The sequence below is a fragment of the Columba livia genome, chromosome Z (assembly GCF_036013475.1).
Source record: "Columba livia isolate bColLiv1 breed racing homer chromosome Z, bColLiv1.pat.W.v2, whole genome shotgun sequence".
Lineage (NCBI taxonomy): Eukaryota > Metazoa > Chordata > Aves > Columbiformes > Columbidae > Columba > Columba livia.
In genome coordinates, this window is record NC_088642.1 from 18,623,724 (window position 1) to 18,637,436 (window position 13,713).

Genomic DNA, 13,713 nt, shown 5'->3' on the forward strand with positions numbered 1-13,713 from the left:
TAGGGGAGGGCTACCTCTGCTGCAAGAGAAGCTAGAGAAAGTGTGTGGCTGGATTTTTGTGAGACATCAGCTGAAGTCTTCTTTGGGTTCTGGACTTTTTTGCAAAATATGTATTTTAAATATAAGGTTTGTCTGTGACTTTTTCTTCCCCTGAGATAATTCATTATTTTCACCCACCTTCATCTAGTACTGCTTGTCCATAGAGCAATCCTTCATATGGACAGGTCGTAAAAGTCAGGAAAGAGTTTGTAATAGAAATTCTGAGACCTGACTAAGCGCCCAATGCTGGGAACTGCCCTGCAGTGCTGCATGCACACAGCCTGAGGAAACCTGACCCATTAAAACTCTTGTTTATGGAAGATCCACTTGTTCTGGCTCTCAATGGCATCTAGGACATCAGCAGAGCTGTTGATCAGGACAAACTATTGCTTCTCCTGCCATTAGGCAGAAGACTGCAGCATGGCAGCAGCGTGTACTTAAGTTCTGGGACATCTGCTCTTTCACAGAACAAGCTATCCTAATTATGAAAGTATTCATGTAATGGGAGCTATTAAAAATAAAAGAGATGTCAGTAGTATAACTTTCAAACAGCCTCACAACTGACATGTGACTGTATCTTTACGATCAAAGTGGCACTTTTGCACTTTACCATCAGAGTTGTAGAGATTTTTTTTATTAAGTATACATGCAGTACAAAATCTAAATGTTCTACTGTTCCAGGTAATTTAATGTAATGTAGTTTTTGGGTGGCCTGCTATTATCAAAATCTCTCTCAATCTTCTTTTCAGAATGAAGGGATAATCTTGTTTTAGGATTTAGAAGCTCTGAACTCTGCATCTCACTCTGCCATAGACAACGCATAGCAGGAGCACCGTAATCTCTGCAGCTTTGGAAAGTGTGCAAGCCAGGAGAGGGAACCTCCCTTATTTAGTATTTGCAGTACTCCATACCCCATTGTAATACAAATAATAGGTGCTGTAGTGTGAGAGGTTGAACTCTTCTTGGTTGTGTGCCCGTATCTGCTGAACTGCTGTAGGAAATGTGACTGACAGAAGCAGCTTGGTTACCCAGCACGGGGCTGGGCTGCGGCAGCATGCCATGTCCAGCTACCACTTCTGTCGGCAGGGCTGTCTGGTGGCTGCTGGGATGTGGCCAGCAGAGTGTGACCGGCTGCAAGGGGACAGAAATAGCTGTACCTTCAGCTCTGGGATCTGACAAATGAGTCCCCAGAACTGCTGCCCGACTCCTCGCTGCCTAAGGCCCCAGGCAAACCACAAACTGCTTACACCTAGCAGGGAAACAAGAAGAGATAAATCAAACTAAAAGGCAGTTCAGCTTGATAAACCGGATAAGTTTCTTCACTTACAGGTTTGTGACATCTAAACATTATGATAATAATTTATTGGCAGAATGGCCAAAAAAATGATCATACACATTTTTCTTAGCCATTCAAAGCTCCCAAGGCTGGCACAGCCCTTGTGTGGACTTCGGTACGATACCTGCCTTACAAAAGCCTGCGATGCGCTTTGTTGTTCGGGGGTGGTGAAGGGCACAATATGGTTGTGTTTTGCTGTCTTCCTTCCTGTAAGCCAGCCTCAGGCCTATGAGAAGCAAATACTTTGCTGGTTTAGCCTGCCAATAAGAACAGGTGGTTGCACAGCTTCCTCTAAAAGGTGCAAAAAGCCACACAGACAAGGAAGCACAAAGGGAATAAATAAAATTATGCAGGGACAAATTCAAAAGCAGAAGCAGCCCAGGTGAATGGTTTTGTTGGCAGCACAATACAGCTCCAGGGCCTCATTGCTGAACGTACAAATACATGCAAACCCAAACGTGGGAAATGCACTTCAGGGGGGTATGAGCTGCAGTGTGGGCAGAGCAGGATCTCTCTCATCTGTGATTGGTCGCAACAGCATTTATTGGTTTATTTCCACAAAGTGGTCTTAAACATGAATGCCAATATATCGAAATGGTTCTCCAAAGTGCTGATTTGAGGCATTTGCTGGGTATAGGTCCTACCTTCTTCCACTCCTTGTCCTATTAGGTTTTTCTCTTCACTAAAGCACATCCATATTTGCTTTTCACATGATCTTGTCTCCTCTCACTTCTGCTTTAACACGTTTTCCTTCAGACTCCTCTACTTCTGCCTCATAAGCATTCTGCTGTCAAATATAAAGACTTAGAAAAATAAGTCAGTCAAATTATTAGATAGGTTGCACATAAATTTTGAGTGTCAGACAAACCAGACCAACTGTCAGTTTCTCCAACCCAGCAGCCTGCAGGCTTGCTGTGTTAAGATTCCACATCTCCAGACAGCAGTTGTTTGCCCACTCTGCAGAATGCAACTGAAGACGGGCAGAGAATGCTCTTGTATTTTCAGAACAGCTCTTCTTTCAGTTTTTCAGTTTCAGATCATTGTTGTTTCTGTGTAGCCCAATTAGGGTAAACGTCCTTAAATTTGCTATTTCTTTATGTAGACATTTTTAAGTATGCTATCCCTGGTTTACCTTAGATGCTGGATCCAAAAGTTCTGCTAAATTTCTCCATGAGGGAAATTTGGATGACAGCCATCTCTCTGCCAGGATGTAAAATAACATCATAAGCTCTCATTTAGCCTGCTTGTTTTCCAACTGCGGAGAATGCTCTGAGGTTTTGGGAGATGAGACATCAGGCTCTGTAGCTTGGATGCAGAGGAGCCTTTTTGTCTTTGCAGCTGTGGAGATTTAGAAAGAATCAGTTTTGACATGTTTCTCTTCCCAGGAGATTTCTTTAAAGCATTATGACAGAGACACCTCCTCTGCTTTAGTCCAGCTCCTGCAGGGCTGGAACATTTGCCAGACAGACATGTCACACACAGCCATGCAATCTGTAGCTAATAGGCAACCACACAGAGACACAGGAGTAACAAGATGGCCCTTTTAACCCAGGGTGTAAGGACATTAGCAAAATGAGAAGCTGAACGAGGACAAGAGGGTGGCACAAGATGTCTTAGCCCCATACCACTGTCTACAGGCAAACACACTATTGAAATTTGATACTCAGCAAGGTGGTAAGTAGTACTTACCTCTACTCAGTAGGCAGAAGGATGCAAGGAAAGCAGGCCAGCTCCAAAGCATAAACATCCTGAGCAGAGTACGTCTTGCCCTCTCCCAATACAGGGACTAGTTGTGGTTAGTGACTGTGTCACTTGTCAGTAAAATAACAGCAGCACTGTATGAGTGTTATTATCAAAAATCATTTCTCCTTCTGTTGCTCTTAGTTTGCTAGCCATCAAAACCACTTCTTATTTTATTTTCAAGAAAAAGTAGACCCGTTAGTTTGGGTTTTAACACTGGCAAGTACATTAAGGGTTTTGCTGGTTAGAGGACAGTAAAGCTTATAAAAGTTGTGAGGTATCTCTTAGCATGGAAAAGCCCTGTGAACGTAAATCATTCTTTCCTTGCTTGAAATTAGGGGAGATAAAACATGCCCAAATGTTAACTGTCACTTATTTTAGATATGTAGAATTGGAAAACTGATCCTGTGTCATAAAAGCAATGACAAGAATAAAATGAAATAAATAAAACAAATGCAAAAATTACTCACATAGTAATCAAAGTGCACCAGTCTCCAAAAGAGATGACCATCCAGTTCCTCCTTAAATTTTAAGGCACCATATGTTATTTATCTATGATTTATATATTGTTCTTATTAACTTATTTTAAATAAACAGGACCGGTATAATTTCACTGTAGACAGCAGACTCCCCCAAGAGTAAAATTTCATATCAGTTGGATAATCTTTGTGTAGTTTAAATAAAAAGAAATTTGTTAGCTAACAAAGAATTTTATTTCAAAATGTGTCAATGCTCATCACAGGAAAAAAAAAAGTAAAAAAGTTAATGTTTCCAGAAGCAAGGGAAAGGAATCGATACTACAGAATCCTTATGATCATTACGATGTTATTTTTTTTAAAACACCCTATGGAGGCATCTGTCTGTAAAGCCAAACATTTTGCTCTCCCTGTTGAAGTGCTCTTGTTGCAGCTTGTTTTGAGGAAGCTCACCCAGGCAGAAAGTAGAATACCTTACAATTTTCTCTTGCTCGTGAGTCCACTCAGATCACTTCAGAACTCTCACTCCCGAGCATGGAAACGTCACACTTCGCTTTGCTGAGCACATGAATAACCGGCCAATACAGACTGGAATTGTTGCTGCTTCATAAAGAAAATGTGAACAATTCGTGTTTACAACACGTGGGGAAATGCCACAGTTACGTGCTAAAAGCCTAAATATCTAGGAAGCCGCTGCAGGTGATGGCAACCTGAGTTTAACATTGACTGTAGGTCAATGACATAAAGCACTCCAAATACAGTCTGTTTACAATTTCAGACGTGCTTGAAGCTCTGGTGGGAATTCCTTTTTTTGAAATTTGCCTAGCAGATAACACTCGAGAGTCAGGAAGTGGCAAAGCTGTTGTTCTCAGCCCAGGAGGCTGCAGAAAAAAAATGGGTGCTGAGTCAGACAAAATTTGCCCTGAGGTCTCTGGCTGCAGCCCAGCCTTTAGGTGCCCTGCCAGCTCACCTAAGGGTAAAACCAAAGCTTTAAAAAAGCTCACAAAGAGGTAGTTTCTTTCTTTTTTTTTTTTTTTTTTTTTTTTTAACAGCTTTTTGATATTTTAAGTTAGATATGTGGCAAAGTCTGGAGTCTTAGAAAGTGTGTAATGCACAGTCTATGTAGTATCTCTGCAATCTCAGCCACTGCTGATGTAGCCAAGAGCTCAGAGCCGCTGGGCTGAATGCTGCTGTACCTGCTCCTGTTACCATGGAAATGGACACTGGCAAAAGTAGGATAAGAGATTTAAAGTACTTACCAATATAATTAGCACTTTCACCTTTTTGGAGATTGGCTACCCAAAAGCCCCCAAATCGTGAAACTGTCCAATTCAGACTCATCAATACAGCAATTAGTGTCTAAAGAGGAATCAGTTAACACGATCAATGTGGGAATGACACAAGAAAGGAAGGCATTGTTGGAACCGGGAAACAGTGGGTTCCTGTGGCCTTCTTTGCTTATTACTAATAAGAAACTCTCCTCCTTTGCTATGAGTCACTGTTCCAGTTTCACCCTTAATTAATTCAGAGTCAAGAGAAAGGGCGCTAGCATAACAAGAAGCTCCTCGTGATGGCTCAATAAAGTTTGCAGAAGAGGGGGAGGGGAAAGAAGTCATTATAGTAACAAATCTCGAGATTAAGTAGAGAGAAAGAAACCTCAACAGAGATGCTGTACAGCAGCCACACTGGGAAATCCCAGTACCAGTGTTTTCCTTATTACGCTGCAACTGTCTGAATGACAGGCATCAGGCAATCAAATGCTCATCAGAGCAGCACTACCCAGCCATTACGCACACCACAAATCTTCCACCCAGGCAGCAAGTGCATCAGTTAATATGCTGTGATCTGCATCAGTCTCTACATTGCAAAAGTCACCAAAGGTCCCTCAGCTTTCCCAGCAATCGTCCCCTTTACCTACAGAAGAGCCAAAAGGTAGTTTTGGTTTCTGATGTAAAATTTCACACTTCTTCACTAAAAACACAACAGCCTGCTTGTATTCAGGTTGAATACAGAACTTGCCTTCAGTGACCAGTGAAGTGACTGCTTGGGCAATTATTACTGCTTCTAACAACATCAACATTCGGCTGGGTACAGCCTGAAAATTTTTGGCTATGGTTATTTAGCAGAGAGAGATGTGTTTTCAGATGCAACCAGTCAATGCTCTGGATAAAGTTATGGTGAGATACTAGGTAACATTTCGTAATAGAATTTTGGTTTATTAGTGGATTTTGACAATCTCTAAACACATACTGTAATTAGAAAAAAATGATACCAATTACCTCTGTTCATCTCATACTATTCCTTCAGGGCTTCAAGAGACTGTGGGCTGCCTGAGGGCAGGGCTGGGCACTAGGGCCAAGCTCTAGGTAGAGCCATCTGAAATGAAGCTGTGTCCCCAGGGGGGTCTTTTGTGCAAGTCCTACTCACTAGTGCATCCACCCCCCCCAGCCTGTTTCCTTTGGAGTGTCTTGTTACTCAGGTGTTGTCACACAGCCTAGTCACCGCACAGCAGAGTAAATAAAGCTTCTTTGTACCTCCCACCCCCATCAAAAGGTAGCAAGATTCAACAGCATTAGGTGATCTTTCACTTTGTTAGCTAAATACAGGGGTGTTTTTTTTGCTTTAAGCTATGTATTGTACAGCTGTTTCTCATGTGTCTGGATTTTCAGGACCCTTTAAAATGACAGGTACTTTTGTCTTATGCACTGTGGGAATTTTTCTTAAAGACACTGAAATCCAAAGTTGCTGTTATTCTTCATTAAAATACTGTTGAGACGAAAGGTTATATCATCCAGATGCATTTGTCATAGTCTGTCTCTCTGTCTACCACTAAGTGTTTTCAAATGAGCATGAGGGTTAGGCTAAGTTCTTCCACTGAGGGCAAAACATCACTGTGGGTGGAACACTTCTCTGCTTTCACCATGACGGCATAGACTTCACCAGCTGGACAGCTTCCTTCCAATAGAGGACCCTTGAGATATATGCACATGTGAAACACACACTTTTTGTCATGGCTCATTTCAGAGAAGACCAAGGGGCTTTCCCACAAAGAAAGGTAGGTGGGGGCAAGAGTGGTAAAGATCATGCAGGTGGAGAGAGCTAGAGGGAACAGCCACGCCACGTGACTCTGGCAGGAGGTACTGTGGCTGCTCGGCCCCATGTTTTGCTCCGACACTCAGTCTGGACAATTTCCAAAATGACAGTATCTGCTTCAAACACTCTGAGAGGCTTCCAAGATTCCTGGGCTCCCTCGCTGCTGCCCTGAGCCCTCCTGAATAGCTCTTATTCCTCAGAAAAACAAGACAGCCAAAGCCCTCAGTAACAGCTTTACTTTCTTCAAAGTCCACTGCCAATTTTCTTCCCTAACCAGCTTTAAAAAGTTAAACACATACAGAAAGTCCACTGACGCCTGCATTAACCAAGTAACTGTCTTTAGCAATAAGAGGGTCACAGCTGATACAACCATGGTGCATTTCGTAGGCCAGCAGAGCCACACCAGCCTGACCTCCAAGGCAAGCACTCAGAGAGTTAGGAGGTGTTATAATTAAGGTACACAAGGTTAGGAGGTGCATAATTACGTTCAACCATAATTACACCCACTAGTGCCTGTGCTTCATGATATAGTCTTCAATTACTTGACCACCTCCTTTCTTCTTTTCCCTATGGGATTTCTGCCTGTGTCAGGACCATCTCCACGGCACTTCGCTGCAGGATTGCCCAAGTTGCCGTTAAATGTGCCGTTTAGGACACTGGAAAGTGCAGCAGCATTTGCATTGCACTCTGTCCAGGACAAACAGCCTTCTTGTGAAGTTAGGCTCACAACAGAGATATCTGAACCGCAAAAAGTCTGAGGTCACAACTTAAAATGTTCTCATGCAGATTGCCAAAAATTTACAGATTTGCATGTCTGGCTTGCATATTATTAAAGCCTGTATTTATAAACCTTTGCTGATATGCATCATCTTTATAAGCTGCTTTCTTAACTATAGGACAAGTAGCTACTTTCTAGGACTGAACATTTTCACAAAAGAGGCTTATCCAGCCTCTGTTTCTGTTGTAAAATTCTTATTGACTAAAATGGGAGCAGGATCATGCCTTCTTTTGTTGCTCCTGACAAAGCATTGTTCGGTTCAGCCAAACCACCAGGAAAAATGCTGCAAGAGTAATTTCTCAATTCACAGCACAAATACATGCTCATAGCACGACAGACTGAAAGGCTATTACTGTTGCTTACACTAAAAAGTTATCTTTTTTTTCATTTATACCTGGCAAATCTTCATGTGCACGCTGAAAAGCAGAATTGAGCACTCATCCTGTACAGGCACTCACATGTCAGCATCATGAAGAAATATTTACATTGCGAGTAGCTAATAGCAATGTTTCGTAATTGCTGCTTATTAACATCTCCATTCTTTTGAAGCATAATAGAATCATAGTTTCAGTGATACTTTTGAAATAACTAACTGAAATGGCAATAAGAAAATTTAACCATTCATAATCTTAGGCTGTCTGTCTCAAATGAGTGTAAATAATCTATATAGCAATTACATTGGTGGTACTAAAACACAGTCCCAAATGTCAGGCTAACCTAAATCTGATTTTTAAAAGATACCATTGAAATATAAATCTTCTTATAATGTAAAACCAGCCAACTAAATAATGGAACTTGGTTTATAATACAAGTGTACTTGAAAATTCTACACGCACTGTGTGAAGCATAGGAAGACCTTATTTTGGCTTAATTAGCAGTATAAGTTTCTAACTTCTGAAATAGGAAGAATTGAAAAAGAAATTTGAAATATACATCTATCAGACAAACATGCAAAAGATGTACAGGCTTACTTAGAAAGTCCAAACAAGACGAGACCACAAACTTCAGAATGAATTTATTTTTAATTTGCTATGACAAAGTCGGGAACCCATTCTACGACATAATTTGGTGAGGGCACTTGCCTTCCTGCAGCAGGCCACCTGGTATGGCATTCTTGTTCAGCACTACAAATTCCATCAATAAAATCTCAGCAAGACTTTCGGCAGCAGGAACAGACCTATTTCTACCTTCCTTTAATCACACTGCACAACCCAGATCTTTTATGATTCAGTGCCCCTGGAACAGCTGGAGAAGCTTATCTGATGTATTTCATTACATCAGGATAAACAAGATTAAAGTTCTTATTATATATCTGGAAACAAAACAAATGTTTCAATAAATTTGTTTTCCCTTCCTCCATTTTCCCCCAGCAATAGATACTTTTAACCTTAATCTCTTATTTATATCCTGTTTATAAACACACAGGTTTTTTTACCAATATCTTCTTTAGTCTTTTTCATACTCCTGGGGATATCTTTTCATGTTTCCACTTTGAAAAGTTAAAATATCATGATGTCAGATTTCACTATCACGGAAAGATTAACTCTGAAGTTGAAGATTACAGTCACCTTCCTGTTTCCTCCTGTAATTACTACTCACTCAAGTGTCATCCTGCTTTTAGTTTCAACACGTCTCCCAATTAAGTACACACTGTTGTTCACTTGGCAGTTGCTTTCCTGCCTTTGGCATTAAATATGATGCTCCTTTCTTAGTGTGCAACATCCACATCTGTTAGCCTCACACCCTTTTATCCGCGTTTCCAGCTGTCAGAGGTAGAAGAGAAGCCCGTATCACTTGCAGGAGCTGCCTTGTCAATAGTTGTTTTCACCAGTAACTGCCAGTTCTGGCTTTGATGTCCTGTGTTGTGGGTTCACTTCTGGGAGATAGTTCTAATTTCTTCATTCAATCTTTGAGCGTATAATTGTTTGAAAGGATAGTTTCCTTAGCCAAGACAGAGTATCTCTATGTCTTTCAGGCTTTCGCTTTACAACTCTTTCCACAGTGTGACATTTCAGGTTTAATTCAGAACCTAGAGGCAGTACTAATACATATCAGTTAAATAATGTAATGAATGAAGTACATCCATCCCTTACACAAAACACAGTATTTTCTCTTTTCAAAGTTAGCCAGAAAGTTACCTTAGCAGACATTAAAATATTTTATGATCCTCACAGTTCATTTATTTTGTTAATACAAGCTGAATAGACAGCTGGCTTAACAGAGCTCCACTGACTTATAGCAGACATGTATCAGTGAACCCCTGCTGAAGATTCATTTCCACACAACAGCCACCTGAAAGCACATCCTATGATTGTCAGAGTAAAACTTAACTCTAAACCTGACCATTCTATTTAAACTCTGCTTTTTATGGAAAGGACTATTTCTGTAAGCATCTAAATTTAAAAAATAATAATTTTCTCCACTAATATTTCCGTGAAAATCTTAGGGAATTTGTCAACAAGTCCTACCACTGACCAAAATCTAAATGATACAAAAACATCAGATGAAATAAATATTGTAAAAAACCCCCCGAACTTGGTACTGAAACCCAGAGCTCCAACTAAAAATACATGTCAACACTAGTAATAAATATTTTAACCAGTACCAACTCTGACAAACCATACCAAGGAACTCTTCCTCTACCTACTTTTATAAATTGTCATCTTACACTCACAAGTTACTTTCTACATGTGGCAAATTATAGATTGGGCTTGTAGACCTGCCTGCAATTTAGGTTGCTCAACACTTCCTATTATAATAACTTGTTTTTAATTGCTTTTAAATTTGCCAAACTATAACTGTTTGAGCTGAAACTCTACATGCTGAACATACTCCCTAGGCTGCTTTTGGTGAGGAAAATTTCAGCTGAATTATTTTGGTTGCTTCTGAAACCAAAGCAAAGTATTATATATATGATTTCAATAAATAAAAACCATGTGGTATCCATGCTTTTGAGTAAAGATTTGAAATTTAGCAGATAATTTTTTTTTTTTGAAATGTCCTTTTTGGCTATTCTCATGAAGACATACCTACACTTACCCAGGTTATACACCTCTAATAATACACAGATGAGTAAAAACTTGCTGTGGTTACATACCTGAGAATCTCCGAAATCCATTGAAATGCTTGAATCTCCCACAGCAATTTGAGTAGGCTCCGCTGTGAATGAGCCATTTCATCCCATGTGAGAGCTCCTTTCCAGGCCACAACCACAGGGCTGAAGTTGGGCAGACGATAATAACAGCTGCTAACCAGCTCAGGCTGCAGCAAGATAAACCAGCAGAACTGTGGAAATGCAGCTTCTCCTTCATGTGCCCTCAGTGACCGAGTTCCTGGCATCAGGTAAGGAGGTGGGAGGGAGCTCTCTGATGCTAAGGCAGAAGGAACAATCTGCAAGGGGATTGACTGAACAATTTCTCTAGATCTTAAATCTAAGACAAAAACTGCAGATTGTGAGCTACAGTAAGTTATTGCACATAAATCAGCATTGTAGAAAAGATCATCTAGATAGTATCTCATTCTTTCCTTTATGCTCTCAGTGGATGGTGCATATATAATTACAAACAAAATGTACTTTGTGACCCGCGTTTCCTAGTGTAACTTAATTGCGTCCTTGTGAAATGTATTCGAAACATATTATTTCTTTTTATGCCAGGGACATTTTTTTTTTCCTGAAACTGATTATCTAGCACCTCATCAGCAACCATAACACTGCAGCACCTAAGATTTGTGGAACGTAATTTGCAGCATAAAAGGGGCCACCTCTCTTCACCCGAGTTCATCAGCTTCATCATCATAAGAAAATTCAATGCCAAAAGCAATGAACTACAGGGTTTAGAATTTAAGGCATTTTAATCAGCAGTGCATTTGTTGAAGGGCTCTCAAAGTAGGGGTGAACTTGAACACAAGTTGCTCTGTGCAGTGAACCTGGCAGAGAGCACAGCAAGTAAATAATTCTTTTCATATAATTCCTTTTGGGAATTTCGGTCACTGAAGTAAAAGAATCTGAAATAGTGCTGTTTCCCCCTGTGAAAATTACTCCAGTACTTTATATGCCCCTTTTAATCACAGATACTAAATACTGATTCTTAATTTTATATTTTTGTGTATATAATACACGCTGTGTTCATATTTCTGTTTTCTGGTGAAGTTATAGCTATACAGTTCTTCTTGTGAAGGGAAACTTTATCACCATGTTTCTGATCTCTCCCTACTCAAATTCACATCTCCTGAAGTCATACCATATCTCTTCTACTTTTCTGGCTGAACACTATTCCTTATTTTCTCTTTTTTCCCTCCGAAATATAATTTGTTTATAGTAACTGAATACAGATTAACTACAGAAAATGAAGATGTGATTATGCCAAATAAGTACAGCATAAGGAGACAGACATCCTTGCTCACATTTTCAAATCTGAGAGACACATCATTTGACATTTTTCAAAAACTCATCTTCTCTAGGTCTCACTTAAAGAGGGATACTCTTATTCTTGTTATCTATTCTGCAAAATGCTTTAGACAAAAGAAAGATCAGTAAGAGGAGGACAAAAATTTTTAGACTAAGACAATTCTCTCTTCATTAAGTCTATAAAAGAAAATTAAATTTGTTATTTTCTTAGACATCTTGCTGATTTTTATTTGTATGACACACAGCAATATTTTACACAGTCTTTTTTTTTGTATATATAACAAACTGAACAACCTTCCTCAGCTAAAATTTCTCCTTTAAGGATAATTAGCCTAAATCAGAAGAGGAAAAGCAAATATAAAATGTACAATGCCTCAAAATCAGGTACCATCATACCAGTTAGATGCTAAGCTCTGGGATAAAATCCTGCGTGAGACACTCAACACTAGAAATGATCGAGAGATTTATTCTCTTACACCTTAAATTTTGCTTCTGAAAATTCCAGTTCTGCTGCTGCCTAAACTTATTGTCCTTTATTTTTATGTTAAATACTACCTTACCATAAGGCTTTTGCACAAAACCAAAATGGACTTATTTTTAATAAAGTCAGCAATATCTTTATGCCTTTGATGCAGTTTTCCATTTTAATTAACGCTGTACATAATTAAATCATATGAAAATTATATCAGCTACTGAAACATCTTTGTTATCATGAGGAAATAATCTAGAGAGGCATCATCTTTGCTATAGAAGTTGGCTGGCAAAAGTAATAAAAAAGTTTCAGTACTCACAATATTTAAGGACCTTTGTTAATAACTAAACAAACGCTATTGTAATAGACAGGTTAGGGATTTATTTGGCAAATCATTCTACAGTGGCATAAGAAGTCACACCTGTGCAACTTGCCAAACAATGTCCTAAGTTACACAGCTGAGCTCATATTTATCAAATATATGTATCAGGGCAAGTAGGATTTCTACTCTCCAGGGCTTCTCCAGCCCAGAAAGCAATTAAAGAGGGCTGAACTGTCTCTTTTTCTTGTGCAACTGTCAGCATGTGTGTGTCTCTGCTTTGGGTGTGAACTACACAAAACAATAAAAATTGAAAACCTTTTCAATTAACCTTTTCAAGATCAAGAGACCCTATCACCTTTGGACACCAACAAGAAATGGCACCCCTTCTGCTGCAGAAGAAATCCGTCTCTTGGACTCTTGTGAGTTATCTTCTAATTTCAAGGTGCTTAAGAAGAAAATATGTAAATCTCACAATTCCAGCCTGGAAAATTGTTATCATTTGAGAATTTACAATGAGTACACACTGTCCCAGGCTTTAAAGAACTTGGGTAGGATTTTCCATCTAAGTATTTTTTTTTTGCCTTGGAACCTATGGATGGATTATAGTATAATATATCTTGCTCTGTCCAGGAGAAAGTCCATGAGACACAGTTATATGACTAAACTGATGGGACTTCTATCTGGTGTGCAGATAAATCTTCTCCTGTAATGAAGGCAACCCTAGATCATGTCTCAGAATTTATTACCCAGTTCTCCGTGTTTTCTCAGTGATCACCATTAGTTTTCTGTAATGACTGTTTGAAGGTGGGTTTTAGTTGCTCCTCCTGTCCCCCCATCACCTCGATCATATCTCAGAAAGAGTTTTGAATTTTGTTTTGACACACAACAACCACTTTAGTAACATGTCATTCCTTCACCACAGCTAGCTTACCCTTGTACACCCAACCTATGTTTTACTAAAGTAAGAGTATCACCCCCTCCTCCCTAAGTTTTCTCCTAAAAAATCTGACCCGCATCGTTCCAACCCAGACATATTATCTTTCTGTTCA